The sequence below is a fragment of the Rhinolophus sinicus genome, chromosome 7 (genome assembly GCF_057876585.1).
Source record: "Rhinolophus sinicus isolate RSI-liver-muscle chromosome 7, RSI-T2T, whole genome shotgun sequence".
Classification (NCBI taxonomy): Eukaryota; Metazoa; Chordata; class Mammalia; order Chiroptera; family Rhinolophidae; genus Rhinolophus; species Rhinolophus sinicus.
The window spans coordinates 11,530,229-11,536,642 of NC_142507.1; the positions used below are offsets into that span (position 1 = coordinate 11,530,229).

Here is a 6,414-nt window from a genome sequence, read left to right on the forward strand (position 1 = left end):
TTCAGTCATGACATCATTTTGGGGGAGAAAAATTCTACTCTGCCTGATTGTAGTGAGAAACACCTTTAACTTTTGCAGAAAAAGTGTACTAGTCAGTGTTCTCCAGAGAAACAGAACTAATAGTATCTATCTGTCTGTCTGTCTATCTATAGAGATAGAGATAGAGAGATATGCTTATTACAAGTTTATATAGATATAGATAGATATAGATAATAAAGATATCTAATGGCTCATGTGATATGGAGGCCGAGAGACCTATGATCTGCTGTCTGCAAGCCGGAGGCTAGGATGATGTAGTTCTAGTAGGAATCTAAAGGCCTGAGAAGCAGGAAATCAAATGATATAAGTTTTAGCTCAAGTGCAGGAAAAGACCAATCAATCAATGTCTCAGCTTGAAAAGAGTCAGGCAGAGAGAGTGAGTTCTCCCTCACCTTGCTTTTTGTTCTATTCAGGCCTCCAGCAGATTGGATGAGGCCTGCTCACATTGGGGAGGGCACTCTGCTTTACTCAGTCCATCAGTTCAAATGCTAATCTCTTCCAGAAACATCCTCACAGATACATCCAGGATAATGTTTAACCAAAAATCCGTTATCATGTCCCAGTCAAAGCAACACATAAAATTAACAATCACAGGAGAAATTCTCCAATCTCTTTCATCGGAGTTCAGGTTCTCTTAGGTCATTTCTACACTATTGCACCACAGGTAGCAGAGCTCATGAGCTCTTGCATGGCCCAGCACCATCCCTGTGCATAGTTGACAAACCCTTTAGTCAATAAATGTGATTGAGAAATCACGTGCCAGTCACTGGTGATACGAAGCAGAGCAAGATTCAGCTCCTGATCTGGGAGCTTGTAGTTCAACAGATGAGAAAGAAAAATTTACAAGTAATGTTTTAAAATAGTATTTCCAGTGAAGACTATGTTAGGGGTCATTAGGTGTTGCCATTTTAGCGTATCAAAGAGATTTTTAACATAGGTCTTAGGGTGGGGAACGTGGGAGAGGGGTAACAGAAGGTGTGTTAGAGGAGATCCTTTCTTCAGCTGATTCCTGATGGAAAGATAGGAGCTAGGTTGGGAAAGTTGGGGAAGGATGTTCTAGGAAGAAAAAGCAGCATATACAAGAGTCTGGAGATAACAGACTATGGGGTTTCAAAAGGTTGTATGCAGCCTAATGGGAAAGGAGGCAAAGCAATGAGTGAAAGACACAATGAGACGTGAGCAAAAACCAGGTCACGAAAGGCTGTGGCAAAGCACTTAACTTTATAAAGTAATGGAAGGCCATGGTAGGACAGTGCGCTGATGAGATTTGTGCTATAGTAATAACTAACTGAATCAATTTAATCTGTTCTTTAATAGTAGAGAGTAGACTTAAGGTGGCCAAGACCATGGAAAAAGCATGGAGGACAGTGAGAAAGCTACTGAGATAATATGGGGAGAGCTGATGGCAACCAAACTTAAGGATAGAAATAAATGGATATTTCTAGAACTATTAAGAAGGTTATATGTGTGTGTGTGTGTGTGTATACATATATTAGATTGGTGCAAAAGGAATTGCAGTTTAAAAGGTTAAAAACAATTGCAAAAATTGCAATTACTTTTGCACCAACGTATAAATTTCTTATTAATATGTCCTTGAGGTTGCAAATGTAGATGATGAATTAGAATTATTTTTTTTCTTATTCCAACCAATGTTAATTTCATATTTGTAAAGTAGAAAATTGACTTTAGATCCTTAGAATTCTCCTTCTTTAAAGCCCATATAAATACATCAGCATATCTATTATTACCTTGTAAATTTATTTAACATCTATCTATATGCATCTGGGTATACTATTGCTTGTTGTTCCTTGACATGAACAATAAAGAAAATGTCTCTTGAGGCAATCACAAAAGAGTCATCACATCAGTTTTCCAAAACCAAGCTAATTTTTAAGAATACACTTAGTGCTCTAGAAACCACCTAGTGAGGGAGAGTTAATTACTCATCATTTTGAACTGGGATTCCATAAATGGAGGTGGGAGGTAAATGAAAATCTCCTCTAGAGTGTTTTGAAAAGCTCCCAAATCACCAAAGTCATTTTGACATTGGCATGTCCAACTATTCTGTGCCAAAGGGAAGACATTCACTGGCTTCTGATTCTACGTGTGTGGATCCAACAATTAGCAGCATCACGTGGACACACTAAATTAGGGGAAAGATGTTTAACTAAAAAGAAAAAATAAAGAAGCTTATGAAAGAACAAAATATCTTTTGGAGATAGTGACTTTAATGTGTAATTTAAGATAACAGATAATTCCACCATACGTCTGTGGAGTGTTTGAAATCCATCAGCACAATAGTTTATAGAGATGACTCTTTTGTATCTGAAAAGCATTTTTGCCCTTTGATTGACCCACTCTTTTGGGTGTTTTCTCCCCATCAATTAAGAATAAAGTGAAAGGGCTTCATAGGTATTTTAAAAAAATAACAAATGAAAAGTTGATAACTTTCAAAAACATGAATATTTAGCAGCTAATCAAAAGTAGTCTAAAACTTTTAATATATTTTATTAGTATATAATTGTGTAATTCTGGGCTTTAGTACCAGGAATTGGTACCAGAAGTGACATGCTATCATTTACTCGTAAACTTTAATCAAGCAAAGGAGAGGAATTCTATTTTACAACAAAAACTGTATTTTCTCTAGATTTATTTGCTTATTATATTTCCATGAACTGAAGAACAATTCAAAAACATTAAAATTGAACTGAATTTTACCATTAAAAAAGAAATACTAGGAGATATTATCTTGTAGGCTGAAAAAGTTCTGACACTTTTTCTATGTTACTTTTTGCTCTACGTTATATTAGTATGTACTACAAATCAACAGCTTAAGAAGAGAGAACAATAAGAAAAACATAACATATTTATTGAACTGTCATTTTCACCAAAGACTCTTTAAATGCTTTCTGTGTGTTATCTCACTTAATTCTAGAAAATATTAAGTTCCATGAGGGCAGAGAGAATTTTGCCTGTTCTATTCACTGGTGTATCCCTAGCACTTAAAGCAGTCTCTGGCATATATAGTAGGCATTTGCCCAATACCGTTAAACATGATAATCCTATTAGAGAGAGGTACTATTATCTTCCCCATTTTGCAGATGGAGAAATGAAACTGAAGCATGTAGAGAGGCTAAGCAAATCGTTTAAGTTTACAGAGTAGTTTACAGAGTAGGGACTGGTAGAATCAGGAGTCCATGTGCATACTATTTCTGCATACTGTCAATCATAGGCAAGGAAAAAACAAACACTAAAAGTCACTAACAATATTTCTGGTCATACCACTATCAGCTTCGTTATTTTCAGTCATAGGAATTCTTCTTACCTATGAAGTATGTATTAATTGAAGCCTATCTTTCATCACGTATTTTCATGCATTCATCTGATGGTGTTTTCACTTGGGCGAGGCATGCAGTCAGTATGAAGGATGTGTGAACTTCTTTCAGTGGGGTTGATAATTTTTATGTTACCTAATAAGCAATGACTTTTTCTCAGCTCCTTCATCTTGAGGTCTTTATGTGAATTTGACTATTTTCAGACATCAGTCCCTTAAGAGTTAAAACAAAAAATCATTGGCTACAACTAGGTTCATACAGCTCCATCTTGAACAACACAGCATCACATGACAATTGGACAGGTGGCCGTCGTTAAGCAAAACACACTGGTTTCAATGGGTCGACTCCACTAGTGTGGTCCTCAGACAGTGCTTCAGAATACCACAACCAATGTGACACCCAAATCTTTTTGAGCATATATTTAAACTACACTGTTCTGAAAGTACTGAGGGTACTTTCTCAAACTGTAATTAAAAAAAAAAATCATTCCCCAAATGGATAGAGCAACCATATAAAAATTGGCAGGTAATTGCATTCAGTTAGGGTTCCTCTCATTTTAAATTTACATTTACATCACTGATGGCAGTTCTCACCTTTGATTTTCAACTGTTTATAAAAAAGATTGCACTTTCACAATTTCAGCTGGATCAAAATGTTGCTAGACTTTTGTCTGTAGCCAAACATTGAGAATAGTTCTGTGACTCATACAATGGTCTCAACCATTGCAGGTCCCCACGTCTTCTGGTAGGTGTGGTGCACATCTATCCTATTTTTTGGCAAGGGGAAGGCTACTCATTGTCTGAAACTTTATCCTATGTTTAGGGAGTTTCTTGCCTTTTGAAGAAAAGCCTGACACCTTTCATTGAAGCTGAAAATGTCAGAATTTGCTTTCCCAGGCTTACCAAGTCTCACCAAACAGATTCACATCTCTTGACATTGACTGGTTGATAGAAAAAGGTAGAGACTTCAAAGAACCAAGTCCGGTAAAGATGGCAGCAGCTGCATCCGGTTTTCAGAGATACAGTGGCAGCTGCTCAGTAGCCATGTGAAAAGACCAGTTTCACTGCTTCTGTCTACATCTCTCTGTCCAACAAGAGTAATGGTGTCTCTACTGTATCAGTTCTGGAGTATAATCTAAAGTTGTTCCTGACTGTGTAGCCACTGATCTCAAGCTATGTGGGAGATTTTGTTTGTGCTAAAGACTGGCTATCTGATCTCCAAATCCACTTTCTTTTCTTTGTGTGCACAAAACAAGATTACCTTTTGTCAATCTTCATCACAGGTGGGGCCACGTGACTTGGGTGTAGCCAATGAGATGTAAAGGCCATAAGGTGTGCCATTATGAGTCTTGGCAGGTAAAAACACCCCATGTGTGATTTCTCATTTTTCCCATCAGCCAATGATGCAGAGAACAGTGACGTCCTTGCAGAATGGCAGATGGATAAGATGGAACACTCACTCATACCTAATGAGTGTAAATAATAAACTTGTGTTACTCCACAGGGATGTAGAGATTTACCTATTAATGCAGCTAGCATTATTTTAACTATTACCAAAATTGATATCAGAAGTGACATGCTGTCATAAATCAAATAAAACCAAACCAGTCTTTTGATCCCAGGCTGCTTGAAGGATTCATGATCATGAATCACACAGTAACTCTCCGGACCAGGAAGTTTATGACCAATAGACTCATTCAATGGAAACAAGTGGTCATCAACATCCTTCCTCCTGGGAAGGCAACCTAAGACAGAAATTCTGGAAAAGCTAGCCAAAATGTACAAGACCACACCTGATGTCTTATTTGTATTTGGATTCAGAACCCATTTTGGTGGTGGCAAGACAACTGGCTTTGGAACGATTTCTGATTCCTTGGATTATGCAAAGAGAAATGAACCCAAACATAGACTTGGCAAAGTCCCTGAGAAGAAAAAGACCTCAAGAAAACAGTGAAAGAAATGCAAAGATGGAATCAAGAAAGTCAGGGGGACCACAAAGGCCAGTGTTAGTGCTGGCAAAAAGAAGGAGTCAAGATTCATCGATGACACTATCTGTGGTCATTGTGTAGACTTTTAATAAGAGGATTAATAAACTAAGAACTGTGGAGGCAGCATAGGGACTTGAGCCTGGGGACAAAGGAATGTCAGATGGCCAGGAGGAACAGTGATAAGCTGACCACCACCTCACCCCCACCTACACAAAAATGCAGAAGTAGCTGATGTATCTCCCTTCTAACTGCTTACTTCCATACAGATGCGGAAACCACTGTTCTGCATGTACAGTTGATCAAGCTTTGACTGCTGTATGACTTTCCTGGAATGGTGCTAGTGAGCAGTCCACCATCTTGCCCCACAGCATGGGGGGGAGCACAGTTACCAGGCAACCTAGCCCATAAAGAATCTGCGCCTTTTCAGAAAGCCCGCCACGTTCAAAAAGTCACCCTTTTGCTCAAATCCGCTTGTTCCCACCTATAAAAGCAGCCACCCAGAGCCAGCAGAGTCAGTTCAGAGGACCTTCTTCCTTACTTCTGGGCTGCCTCCCTTGTGCTCGAGCATAAGGGTAACAAAATTTGTCCGGAAAATTTTCTGGGGTTTCCATTTGATTTCTATCTTGAGGAGCCCAAGAACCTCAATGCCAGCAACATTAAGAAACACGTGAAACCAAACCAAACCAAACCAAAACAAAATAAAAATGTCTTTGGCTTAGCTGCCAGATGTCAAGTGTAAGAAAACTGAAACCAAACTGGAAAGTTTGAGACCTATGTTATACAGTAACAAAACTGTCACCTGGAATAATTTGGAAGGCATATCACGTGTCTACTGAGTCTATAGTCCTAAGATAAAGGGTTACCAAGTGTCAGAATAGTGGTGTGCTTTGGCTTTTGTGTTTTGAAGGTGCTCTTTCAAGAAAGAGAATCCAGATCGTGAAATAACTGTCTGGTTTGCAAGTAGAAAATAACAGAAACTAGAGTTCAGAAATTTGGGGCCCTGAAAGTTTAGAAAAATTAGTTGCTTATGGATCCGGAACAAGAAGGGAAAAT

The 6,414-nt window shown here is 38.4% G+C and overlaps 1 pseudogene; it reads left to right on the forward strand.

Annotated features, from left to right (window-relative positions):
* Nucleotides 1-5,017: 5,017 nt before the first annotated feature.
* Nucleotides 5,018-5,450, forward strand: LOC109444052 (small ribosomal subunit protein eS24 pseudogene; annotated as a pseudogene).
* The last annotated feature ends 964 nt before the right edge of the window (nt 5,451-6,414 follow it).